Here is a 13,857-nt window from a genome sequence, read left to right on the forward strand (position 1 = left end):
ATGATACGCCGATCTGTCATTAAATCCGTCAGTTTTGTGAACATCTGATGAGTGTTGTTATTGATTTCTGTCTATGGATTTGTTAGAAAGGCTCCAGATGTTTTAAGTTATTAGGCTAAGCCATTGTTTATTATTATTTGCATTTAATGTGTCCACCTTAAGGGTTCATGTTAACTCACCAGTTCCACCTTAAGAGCAGACGTTAACTCACCCGTTCCACCTTAACAGCATGAGCACTGATCATTAGCAGCTGCAGTGGAGAGTAAACTCCGGTTAAGTTTAGTTTTCTTCCTCTTCAAAGTCCATTGTGCAGTGTTCAAGTGTTGGTGTGCGTCATTGTTGGATGTAAGTACACTATTTGGTTAACTTATTGAGTGAGTTCTGCTATAACGTTTGTCTCACGTGCTGTTGTGACTGTGTGTTCGTGTATGATGCAACATCAGGTATCTGCTTAAGTTCACACTGTGCTTTAAGCATTTTCCCTTCATATTTCTCGGCGGTTTATTGTTTAAATAGTTTATTTAGGTTAATAAGCACTTTACTAAATGTATAGCATGTATATTGTGTTAGTCTGCTGTCTGTTTGGACATGCCCAACATAGGTGTTAGTTAGCACCGCCATTTTATTGGGTTGATTGACAGGTGCATTGCAGCCTGCCTTAGATTTCTATTTAAGCTAAATTGATGCCGTTTAAGGCTGTAAAGACCTTTATTTAGTTATGGTTTACTGCTTATATTATTTGTAATGCTACAGTAAATGTGTGTCAAAGTTATCGTCCTATTTGAGATTGTTTATTTAGCTTATGGGCTGTGATAACCTGTGTATTAGAATTATACAGTATTGATATGTGATATTGTGTATATTTATTGTGGTATTATTATCATTATTATTTCTTGTCTGTATTCTACAGAACCACACTCATACACCTGTTCAGAGCTGTACCCATTATTTCATTCGTCCTCATGCCTGTTATTCACCTGTGCCTGCAACTATTGACTAAATAGTTAAACTTCATCCATTCAAGCTCTCGTTATTGTGTCCTGACCGACGCCCCGGGGGCGAATGAAGCTTAAACACACAACGAACCAACCTATTATACAGTCCTTCAGTTTAATCTAACCAACATTTGGTCCTTCGAGCCGGATAGCTCACATTTACCCCTGGACAACATGGAGTCTGACTATCAGTACTACGGAGCACGGCCTAAGCGTCAGACACGCCCACCGGCCCACTTCGATGACTACGAAGTCAACTACATCAGGCACAGGCAGCGAGACAGACATGACCAAGAGGAAGAGTGGACATCTCAGGAAGAGGAAGAGGCCAAGATGACCCCCTCCAAATCTCCTTATGCTTTCTCCATGGACCACCGCACAAGGGATGCTGCTCCAGATGAGGCGGACCTGTACTACCGAGAGCGGCAAAGTTACAGTCCAAAACCACAGCCAGCCCACCTACGGTATCCAGAAAGAGACCACCGGGAGAAGGCACGAGAACCACCTTCACTTGGCAACAGCACGCCTGTCCACATTGGTGATGAAGAGGACTGGCCGGACCCCCCACCTCCCAGCCTCCATGACAACATCACTCCGGTATACATTGAGGAAGAAGAGGATTGGCCGGACCCCCCGCCATGGGCAGACAACGTGGACTACGAGGAGCGTTTAGAGAAACCAATGATTGAGAGATTGGATCAGCTGATGGTGGAGCTACAGCTGATAAAGAACCAGACTATGTCATCTAGACATCACAAACCAGCACAGCTTCCTCTACCCAGAACTTCGACCTACACCGCAGGCTACAGACCTAAGCCTCCTCCACGCCACCTCCAGCCAGCTGCAGAGCCTTCACATTTCACGAGAACTCTCTCACCTCAGCAGCCTCTGCACCAATACCAGACGGCGGCCCAGCCTCCACCCCCCAGAGCTACTTTCCACACTACAGCTTACAACCCTCGACAGTCTCCAAGCTACTACCAGTCTGCATACGCACAGCCTGCGTCACCCTACGATGCAGCTGCATCGTTTCAGCCCGTGAACCCTCCATTCTCCACTCCTCAAGCTGCATGGCCACAGAGACAGCTCCAATGGTCCCCTGTTCAATCATACCACAACCCAGCACCTGCAGCCGAACAAACATATAGGGGCCCACGCCCAACTATCCCCAACTTCAGTCACCGTGATCCATGTGAATGGGCACGTTTGAAGATAGCCCTGGAGAACCTCCTACCGGTTGAGGGAACCGAACTGTTCAAGTACCAGATTCTAGTCGACCATCTAAAGTTCGAAGAGGCAAAGTTGATAGCAGACTCCTACCTCAACTCCCTCACCCCATATAGAGACACTATGCTAGCCCTCAATGAGAAATTTGGTCAGCCACATCAAATAGCCCTAAAGAAAATAGCCAGTGTTCTAGATTCACCTGATGTTCGCCGTGGCGACACTGCAGCCTTCGAGCGGTTTGCCCTCCATGTACAGTCACTGGTTGGCCTCCTGAAGACTTTGGGCACTGAAGGGGACGTGGAACTCTGCTGTGGGTCTCATGTAGTGAGACTGCTAAGTAAGCTACCCCCCGAGCAAAGAGCAGACTTTCGTCGATGCACTTTTAAGGAACGAGGTGCTGTTCCAACCCTGATCGATCTCGCCCAGTGGCTACAGTATGAATCCTGGTGTCAGGACTTTGATATGCAGACACCATCCAGAGGGCCAAAAGAGAAGCAAGCATTCAGATCAGAGAACCATCAGAGACGAAGGTCTGTGACCGTCCTACACAGTATAAAGGAGACCAAAGAAAACTATGCCCCTGCGGGAGTCTCCAACGGGAAGAAGGGGAGAACCAAGCCTTACTGCCCTTTCTGTGAGACTAATGAACATTTCCTCAGCCAGTGTACCCAAGTTACAAAGCTGTCAAGAGAACAACTCACAGAGTGGATAAAGACCAATAAACGGTGCTGGCGCTGTGCGAGGCATCACCAAGCTGCCCAGTGTGACCTGAAAAAGCCCTGCAGGGAAGAAAGTTGCTTGGTGAACTCAACCACCAAAATCCTTTATGTTGACCGACCACCAGAGGACAACCGGGTTTTACTGAAGGTCGTCAAAGTGCTTCTTCATAATGGAAATCGCACAATTTCCACCTATGCGGTCCTGGACGATGGGTCTGAGAGGACTATGCTCCTCTCAACAGCAGCTCAAGAGCTTGGCCTCCAAGGCACACAAGAAGACCTGCCCCTGAGAACCATCCGGCAAAATGTCCAGGTCCTCCGTGGCTCTACAGTGTCCTTTCACATCTCTCCAGCTGATTCACCAAAGACAAACTTCCTAGTTTCAAGGGCCTTCACATCAGCTCGTCTTGGCCTGGCAGACCAGTCCTATCCAGTGGACCGACTCCAGAAGAAGTACGCCCACTTAGTCGACCTACCCATCCAGTCCTTCCAGAACGTCAGGCCCCTGGTTCTCATTGGTTCCGACCACCCACATTTGATCACCTCCACCGAGCCAATTAGACTGGGCCCTCCAGGTGGGCCGGCAGCTGTCCGGACCAGACTAGGTTGGACTCTCCAGGGCCCGGCAAAGTTAGTCCAGCAGCCATTACGCCCTCAGCAGTGTCTGGTGACCTCTGTTTCCCCACAATCCTCAGAACTCTTCAAACATGTTGAAAGGCTCTGGCAGCTCGATATTCTCCCATACAGGAATGAAAAGGTCGTAACCAGGTCCAAGCAAGATCAGGCAGCTGTAGCCCTGCTAGAAGAAAAGACCACTCGTGTAGAGGTATCGGGAGTCCTGCACTACGCTACCCCCCTCCTACGCAAGGGGGATATGCCTCTCCTTCATGCCCCCAAAGAAGCCGTCATGCCGAGTCTACGCAGTACGGAACGACGGCTGTTAAAGGATCCAGAGCGAGCCAAAGCCTACAGCGCAGAGATCCAGAAGTTAGTTAATGCGGGTTCTGTCACCAAGCTAAGCCCTGAAGAAGTCAACCAAAAGGGAGAAGAGTGGTACATTCCACACCACATGGTGAGTCACAACAACAAAAACCGCATTGTCTTCAACTGTTCTTATCAACACAGAGGCCAAAACCTGAATGAATCGCTGCTGCCTGGACCAACACTCGGAGCTTCACTTCTGGGAGTGTTACTGCGTTTCCGAGAATACGCTGTCGCCCTAAGCGCAGACATAAAGGCGATGTTTCATCAAGTTCGCCTCCTCCCTGAAGACAGACCGCTCCTCCGGTTCGTGTGGCGTGACTTGACCAGAGACGATCCTCCAGCAGTGTTTGAGTGGCAGGTTTTACCATTCGGCACAACCTGCAGTCCATGCTGTGCCACATTTGCCTTGCAGCGCCATGTAGCCGACCATAGCCAGCCAGGAGACAACTCAATCTTCTCCATCGAGAGGTGCTTTTATGTTGACAACCTCCTGCAGAGTCTGCCTACTCCTGAAGATGCCAGACAGTTGGTCGACAGACTTCGCAAGCTCCTAGCATCCGGTGGGTTCAACCTACGCCAGTGGGCCAGCAACGTGCCAAGCGTCATTGAACATCTACCCAAGGAGGCCAGGTCTGACAGCTTTGAGCTTTGGCTCGCCCAAGACAGAGTGGATTCCCCCGAATCGACCCTAGGACTCAGCTGGCACTGTCAATCAGACACCATAGGCTACAAACATCGGCCCATAGAGTACGGCGCTCCCACAATGCGGAATATCTATCGAGTTTTAGCCAGTCAGTACGACCCTTTGGGGTTCATCCTACCCTACACCACCCGAGCCAAAATGCTGGTCAGACGCCTTTGGGAGAAGCAACGAAACTGGGATGATCCACTTCTTCCCCAAGACCTCCTACAAGTCTGGAATGACTGGGTAGAAGAACTACAGTTTCTGCCACAAGTTACTCTGTCACGACCATATGAGCCTGCTAACGTAGATCAATCCAGTTTCACCCATGATGTTCATATATTTACCGACGCGTCAGAGCAAGCTTATGGCTCGGTGGCATACTTGAGAACAGTGGACAGTCAAGGTCAAGTTCACCTGTCTTTCCTCCTGGCCAGGTCCAGAGTTGCGCCCAAGAGACTCCTCTCCATGCCTCGACTAGAACTGTGTGGAGCGGTCACCGGAGCCCAACTGGCTAAGCTCCTTGAGAGAGAGCTAACACTGAAAATAAATCAAACTATCATGTGGACAGACTCCACCACGGTGTTGACATGGCTACAGTCAGAGTCTTGCCGATTCAAGATCTTCGTCGGCACCAGAGTAGCAGAAATCCAGGAACTGACCAACCCATATGCCTGGCGTTACGTGGACTCAGCGAGGAATCCGGCTGATGACATCACCAGGGGCAAGACCCTGCTAGACCTCGTGAAGCCAAACAGGTGGAGTCAAGGGCCTCCATTCCTCCTTCAAACCCCAGAGAAATGGCCTTCCAAGCCCAACGTCGAACCAGCTGATGACGACTCTGAGTACAGGAAATCTACCTTCTGTGGAGTCACTTCCACCACCTCCAGCACAGTAGACGCAGCGGTGAAGCAGTATGTCACCTGGAAGGAGCTACTAGAAGCTACAGCACAGGAGCTCCATGGGGCGGCAGAGCAGACTGCCAGCTGTTCAGCTGAAGATTATCGCCGAGCAGAGGTCCTCATAATTCAACAAGCCCAGCATGAGAGCTTCCCCGATGAGCTGCGGCTCCTGAAAGCAGGCAAACCTGTCTCATCCAGTAGCAGGTTGCTCACATTGTCACCAGAGATGGACGAGAAAGAGGGTCTCATCCGTGTCGGTGGTAGACTCCGTCGTGCTGTAGAGCTCGAGCAGACAGCAGTGCATCCAATTGTACTAGATCCCGCCCACCCATTTACCAAGCTCCTAATCCAAGACTTTGACAGTCGATTGCACCATCCTGGACCGGAAAGAGTGTTCGCGGAGATCCGGCGATTGTACTGGATTTTGAGGGGCCGCGAAGCAGTACGTCGTTTCCAACACAACTGTGCTGAATGTCGACGATGGAAAGCCAGACCTTCGTTTCCCAAAATGGCAGACCTGCCACCTGCCCGCCTGCGTCTCTTCAAGCCAGCCTTCTACTCGACAGGGATGGACTGTTTCGGGCCATTCCTCGTCAAAGTGGGAAGACGCACAGAGAAGAGATGGGGAATTATATTTAAGTGCCTCACCACTAGAGGTGTCCACTTAGACATTCTAAACACCATTGATGCCGACTCATTCTTAATGGCCCTCAGACGATTCATTGCCCGCCGAGGGACCCCAGCCGAGCTATACTCCGACCAGGGAACAAATTTCCGTGGTGGAGAAAGGGAGCTGCGGGAGACATTTGCTGCAATGTCCCCAGAACTGCAACAGCGACTCGCCAAACAAGCGATCAGTTTCCACTTCAACCCTCCAGCAGCACCTCACTTAGGAGGAGTCTGGGAACGGGAGATCCGCTCCGTGAAGACAGCCCTGTACACTACGGTGGGATCCCAGCCAGTCCCAGAGGAGGTACTACAAACTGTGCTACTTGAAGTGGAAGGGATCCTCAATTCCAAGCCTTTGGGGTACGTCTCATCTAATCTCGCCGACCTTGACCCTGTGACGCCCAATGTCTTGTTGATGGGGCGGCCGGATGGATCCCTACCCCAGATTGTGTATCCAGAGACCGAGCTTTTGAGCCGCCGTCGCTGGAGACACTCTCTAGTTTTGGCAGATCGCTTCTGGTCCAGTTTCCTGCGGAACTATCTGCCCAACTTGCAGATTCGTCAGAAATGGCAATCTTCACCAGCCGACCTTGTGAAGGACTCCATCGTGATGCTGGTGGATCCTCAGCTCCCCAGGGCCCTGTGGCCCATTGGTCGTGTCACCAAAGTCCACCCTAGCGCTGATGGTCACATCCGGTCAGCGGATGTGAGAATAGGTGATCGTGACTACACCAGACCAGTAGCAAGGCTTATCGTCCTGCCGGCTATTCCAACCGGAGAAGAGGAAGACAGCACTCAAATCCATGCTGCCATTCAATGAAACACCAGTCACCTTTCTGTGGAGCGAATGCACACTTCGTACATTCGGGGGCGGCTGTTAGAAAGGCTCCAGATGTTTTAAGTTATTAGGCTAAGCCATTGTTTATTATTATTTGCATTTAATGTGTCCACCTTAAGGGTTCATGTTAACTCACCAGTTCCACCTTAAGAGCAGACGTTAACTCACCCGTTCCACCTTAACAGCATGAGCACTGATCATTAGCAGCTGCAGTGGAGAGTAAACTCCGGTTAAGTTTAGTTTTCTTCCTCTTCAAAGTCCATTGTGCAGTGTTCAAGTGTTGGTGTGCGTCATTGTTGGATGTAAGTACACTATTTGGTTAACTTATTGAGTGAGTTCTGCTATAACGTTTGTCTCACGTGCTGTTGTGACTGTGTGTTCGTGTATGATGCAACATCAGGTATCTGCTTAAGTTCACACTGTGCTTTAAGCATTTTCCCTTCATATTTCTCGGTGGTTTATTGTTTAAATAGTTTATTTAGGTTAATAAGCACTTTACTAAATGTATAGCATGTATATTGTGTTAGTCTGCTGTCTGTTTGGACATGCCCAACATAGGTGTTAGTTAGCACCGCCATTTTATTAGGTTGATTGACAGGTGCATTGCAGCCTGCCTTAGATTTCTATTTAAGCTAAATTGATGCCGTTTAAGGCTGTAAAGACCTTTATTTAGTTATGGTTTACTGCTTAAATTATTTGTAATGCTACAGTAAATGTGTGTCAAAGTTATCGTCCTATTTGAGATTGTTTATTTAGCTTATGGGCTGTGATAACCTGTGTATTAGAATTATACAGTATTGATATGTGATATTGTGAATATTTATTGTGGTATTATTATCATTATTATTTCTTGTCTGTATTCTACAGAACCACACTCATACACCTGTTCAGAGCTGTACCCATTATTTCATTCGTCCTCATGCCTGTTATTCACCTGTGCCTGCAACTATTGACTAAATAGTTAAACTTCATCCATTCAAGCTCTCGTTATTGTGTCCTGACCGACGCCCCGGGGGCGAATGAAGCTTAAACACACAACGAACCAACCTATTATACAGTCCTTCAGTTTAATCTAACCAACAGGATTACTATGAAACTTGTTGCTGTGTGACCGTGAGTCTCTTGTGTCTGTCGGTGAATGACCTCCCTAAGCTCTCTGTGTACAACTCATACTTACCTGGCAGGGGAGACACCTTGATCATGAAGGAGGTTCACCTAGGACGAGGCTTAGCCATTGCACTGCGGCTGTGCTGACTTTTGCGAATTCCCCAAATGTGGGAATCTCGACTGCATAATTTCTGGTAGTGGGGGACTGCGTTCGCGCTCTCTCCTGATCAATCTGTCAACATAACTTGAAAGAAATATCTCTGTTAAGTTGTCCACCAGTAACGGAAGATGACTGCCAAAGACGTCAGCTGTGTTTTTAGGCAGGGGTTACTCGGAGATAGTGTGACGAAGCTCTCCTGTGAATATCGAGCTTGTACCATGATGTAGTGACCAACTGGTGACATGTAGGTGGCAGCAGTGCACCTTTGGATGAGAGATCACCCGTGTTGGGCAGAGCTCAGAGGAAGAGAAAAAAAGTTAACGAGACAGAAAATGGTGCTAAGAGTCCACTGTGTCTGTTAATGTGCGTTTTTTTTTTTTTTTTTTTAAATAAACTTAATATAATTTTTTTTAAAAATAGAAATTTGGTTGAGCTAATAAGAAATGTAAAATTCAGCCAAATTAGTGTTGTTTTATATTACGTTTATCATCATATTTACCTTTTTGACCATTTGTTAATAATTCAAATACTTTGTTCATTTGAGTTTTCTTGCAAATATTCAGCTGTTTTAAATACAAGGGCAGGAGCTACATTTATTTGTTGTGATACCCATAAATGTCTACTTGTTAGAGACAAATCCTTGTTAGGTTATACAATGGGAGTTGTTTCTATGAAGTTATATTTCAAGTTCTCCATTCACCTGAGGTTATTGTGAGTGTGTTCGTGTTTAGTGAGTGCCTTTTTAGACATATTTACGCCTGAATAGTACTTATATTACACATTGGTTGCTTTAAGCAGCTACATCATTGTTGGTTGTCCACTACATGGAGGCAAAACACATCACAGGCGATGGAGACTGGACAAACTAGCATCACTACATTCCATCAGATAAGTTATATCTGTGCCCCAAAATCCACTTTAAAGTCGTATTATGTACCATCTACGTTGGTGTTGTACTATTTCTCTTGTGTTTATGTAACATGAGAACTCTGTTTTTGTAGCTGATGGCTCCTATGCTTTCCATTGGACGAGATTTGGTCACGTCATCTCACATAAACTTGATCAAGACGTGGTTTTTGTCTCAGTTACCGGCAGAAACGAAGGAAATCAACGCATCCATGTTAAATAATTACCGTATATGTGGTGTTGTGACTCGGAAGGTGATGGCGTTAATCTTTCACCGCGAGAGTAAAGGAGGTTTACGGGAATGACTTCCCTGTTTGTGACTGAGCCCAGTTATCGCTTCTCGGCCTTTTGGCTAAGACAGCGATCGCCTCTTTAAGGTGGTGACGGTCTTTTGCCCTTGTGGTATTGACTCTGCCAGGTGTGAGGAGGTATATTTTCTCTGTGTTCAATAATTGTTGTAAAGCCAGCTTCTTCATAGCTGGTTGACACTAATCTTGAACGCTCATTTTAGCTTTCCCCCAAATTTTAGTTTTTAAGGGTTGTATCTTTTCTGCATTTATAGTTGTTTTAAATATTTATTGGGTTTTAATTTGGTTTTATTCCTTTTAGGTCTGTGGTACCTCCACCATGTCGGTCAACCATGCCGGCATGCGGAGGTACCACAGTCTACGTTTTACTTTTAAAGAAATTGATGGAAAGTCTTTTTCTATGTCTCGTTTAGACTTCTCAAGGAAGGTTATCCAGACCATACTCGGATTCACACCGAAGGATTTGAACTGCATCCTGACCCTTCCTCTCAACAAAGGTTTTGATGTGAGTTTCTGCTCTGCTCAAGCAGTTTTGGCCTAAATATGAAAATGTGAAACCCCAGCTGTCTGCATTTAAAGTGGAAAACTTGACTGACAATTCTATGAAAACAGTAATTGTCAGGATGTTCAATGAAACGGTGAATGCAGAAGACATTTGTTTGTGGCTGGGTAGATTCTGCACTGTTAAAGGCCAGGCTACCAAGGTGAGGGATGAAGATGGCATCTGGAATTGTGCTTGGAGGGTTCCTATCCAGCAATGGCAGGACCCCCAAGGCTACCAGGGCCTGAAGCATCTCCCCTCAATGATAGTACTGGGAGAAAACAGAGGCTACATCCATTACCAGGGACAGCCAAATCTGTGTCGGAAATGTGGGGAGCATGGGCACCTAGCAGAGGCTTGTGTTATCACTATGTGTGGGAAGTGTAGAGAAATTGGGCACACTTTTGAACAGTGTCCCAATGGCAGAAAGTGCAACCTCTGTGGTGAGGCAAACCACCTTTTCAGAGATTGTCCGAAATCTTTTGCCAACATGTTGAAAAAGAAAAAAGAATTGGTTGTGGACAGAGTAACTGAAAAAGAAAATGGACAAGAGTTAATTGGAGAGGCGAGGCCAAAAAATTCAAATCTCCCTCCAAAGTCTGTAATTGGAGGAGAGAAATCAGGAGAGGGGGAGGGGCCTATGGCCTCCTCAACACTGGAGAGTCCTGAAAGTGGTGAGGTGAGGCAGGAAGAAGATGGAGAAATAACACAAACTGAGATGAAAGATAAAGCCCCTCCCCCAAATGGCCAGCCTCATAAGAGGCCAGCGTCTGAGTTGTCCCCTGGGACCCCAGTGGCCTCAGAGGAGAAAAGGGGAAGAGCTGAAAATCTCTCCAACAGCTGGTCTGTGGAGGATCCCAGAGTCTTCCCGCTCGACTCACCCAACGAGGTCTCTTTCCTAGAAATAGCTCTTCAATCAACCCCAAAGGGCGTAAGGTTAAAAACTAGAAAGAGGCAAAGCCTGCAGGTCCTGGTGGGGAACGGAGCTCCCAACCTTCATTCTTCACCAGTTGAAGTTGAAGAGAAGCTCTGTTTACAAGACATCACATAAAGCTCTCGTTTTTTTTTTTATTGCAAAGCCTGTTTTACAAAGTAGTCTTTTAAACTTTTATACCTGTTATTTTTAACATATATATACTCATGGCTCTCACCTGCTCTACTATCAATGTGAGAAGCGTGAAGTCGAGAGTTAGAGCCCAGAGTATTTTAACCTTTCTTAGCTCTTTTAAGTCAGACCTGTTTTTATTGCAAGAGTGTAATCTCCCGTTTTTAAAGAAATACACACTGTGGGAGGAGATGTGGCCACACCCATCAATATGGAGTGGCTCAAATGATTATTTTTTAATAACTTTACATGGTTTAATGTAGTTTAAACTAAGAATTTAAACTTGTGCCGTTTTGCTTCTTTTTACTTCAAATGAGCCCAAAAAGTTATTGATTTATCATATTTGACTTTGTGTTGGATTTCTTCTGTTTCAGGATTTATTTCATACGCAGTAACACATTTTTTCTGTGTTTAAAAAAAAAAAAAGTTGTAAATGTTTCCTTTTTTTTTAGCCAAAAATATATTTTCACAGGAATATGTTTATTTCAAGTTTCATTCATCCTGCTGTGATATGTACATTAAGAAAGATGACACACAAATTTACCTACATCTTTTTTCACCTTCAAGTAATAGAACACAAAAGTCCTGTTGGTAGGTTTTGTTGTTGTTATAAATACTGTAATTTCTCATGAAATGCACTAGATGACAGCAGATCTCATTATATCCTCAAAGGTTTGCAATGATTCTGTAAAAAAAAATAAAATGTTTGGGTCTCATTCTAAAAACACAGGAACCTCATCAACGAGAGAGATACTATATATACGTTTCTTAATAGAAAGTGTTTCAAAGTGTCAAACAAAAAAGGTCCACAGTGCTTCTAACACTGACAAGGGCAACTTGTGGCTCAGGGGCCACATGTGGCCTTCAGTATAATTTTGTGCAGACCCAAAGTAACTCTACAAAATAACATAAACCACAGCAACACAAAATGACTCTAAAACTTTAAAAAAGGACAATAAAAATTCACAAAATGACAATAAAAATCAGCCAATCAACCCACTACAAAGACATACGAAATCACAAAAAAAATAACAAAACAGAAAAACACAAAATGACTACAAAAATAAGTTTAAACTAGACAAGACCTGTATTTGAAAGGCGAATACGTATTTGGCAATTAACAATTGGCAAAAATAACAACCTGTATCTGGATTTGTTGACAAGTTATATAATGCAGGAAAAACAGAAGACTGACCTTGACCTTAAATATAACCTTGAGCAAAGGTCAAAGCACACAAAATGACTACAAAAACCGAAATATCCACAAAATGACAACAAAAAAATGACAATAACAGCAAATGCTACAGAATGACTCGATGAACACACAAAATGACATAAAAAACAAAATGAATCCAAAAAACAGAAAAATACATAAATTGTCCCGATAGAGCAATTATTGGCGGAGTTACAGTAAATTAAAGTAATCACAGTGAGACGTTCAAAGTCTGTAGGAAACCTGCGCATCCTAATTAACTTTACGCGCAAAACCTGACGTGAAAGTAAACATATGGTCATGCTACGTAAATATATTATTTTATCAGTCATATAAAATGTTTAGAGAGCCCATATCAATGCATACACATAAAAAAAATATATATTCATGTATCTTGATACATTTTGTACGTGTGTACGTGAACGTGACAAGGAGGAGGCGTTATTTAAAAATCACCTGCTGATTTTCAGTTAGTCTGCGAGCAGCGAGAGACGGAGACAGACGTGCGGAGAGCTTTGAGCAGAGAAAACGTTTACCAGACCCACAGAAAAGTCTCTTTAGAGACTCCTACAGAACCAGAACCAGACCAGGACTTCAGACCAGTACCATACAGAGAAAGACTTCAAACCAGAGGAGAAGTTAAGACCAGGAGGAGACCATGGGGCCACGCATGGCAGAGTGTACAGAAACTTGTATTAACAGATACATTCTCAAGTATGCGGGTAGAACAAAATGCAGGTGAATTCACATTATTTGCACCTCTCACTGGAGTTTGTAGTAACTCAACTCTGGGTCTACCTCTACCCCTACCAAAAGAAAATACCTCTGTGGGAACTTTTTGTCTTTCCCCTTCATCCACAATAAATGTCATTTTGCTTTCAAGTGTTTGGTAGTTCACAAAAGGGAAGGTTGAACCTTTAAGCAAAACCGATCTGATGATATTTCAGCTGTGTGTATGAATGTCTTTTTTTTTTTTCTAAAAAAAACCAAACCCCCGGACTCTCGACGTGATGACAGCAACCTCCGGTGACCGAGCTGACGTTGATCCACTGCTCCAAGAACCACGATAAAGGGCTGAGCGATGTGAATCCGGGTCACGGCACCACTGTAGCCGGCATGTCTGCACTAGTCGACTAGAATCCTTCTGCGTTGTGTTGAATGAATTAATGAGCTGAGCCACACACAGGGGTTTGCCATTCCGGAAGGTGATTTACTGTGTGAAACAAAATAACATCAGTACAGCCACTCCACATTTCACATCCCACAGAAATCTCCTGACTACTTCCTCACTGAACTGAGATTTTTACTAATTTATCAATTTGCCAAAAACACGGTTGAATAATTTACAAATAAATTCCTCCCATCCTAGCAATTTCACATTTTTGCACGAACAATGAATAATTCACAAAAGATACACATCACATGAATCAAAATAAAATAAATAACACATGTAGTGTACAATATATTGTCTACACACCTGTGTGAAACAAAATAACATCAG

The 13,857-nt window shown here is 45.0% G+C and overlaps 1 long non-coding RNA gene and 1 other non-coding gene across 2 annotated transcripts; both read left to right on the top strand.

The window, feature by feature from the left end:
- Positions 1–7,181: 7,181 nt before the first annotated feature.
- LOC114456545 (uncharacterized) lies at positions 7,182–13,156 on the top strand. The gene is made up of 3 exons (XR_003672840.1): positions 7,182–7,318; positions 9,911–10,002; positions 12,827–13,156. It is a non-coding gene; the product is annotated as an uncharacterized LOC114456545 (long non-coding RNA).
- On the top strand, positions 8,186–8,349 carry LOC114456986 (U1 spliceosomal RNA). The gene has a single exon (XR_003672910.1). It is a non-coding gene; the product is annotated as a U1 spliceosomal RNA (small nuclear RNA).
- Positions 13,157–13,857: the final 701 nt, after the last annotated feature.

Source organism: Gouania willdenowi, chromosome 22 (genome assembly GCF_900634775.1).
Source record: "Gouania willdenowi chromosome 22, fGouWil2.1, whole genome shotgun sequence".
NCBI classification, from domain to species: Eukaryota; Metazoa; Chordata; class Actinopteri; order Blenniiformes; family Gobiesocidae; genus Gouania; species Gouania willdenowi.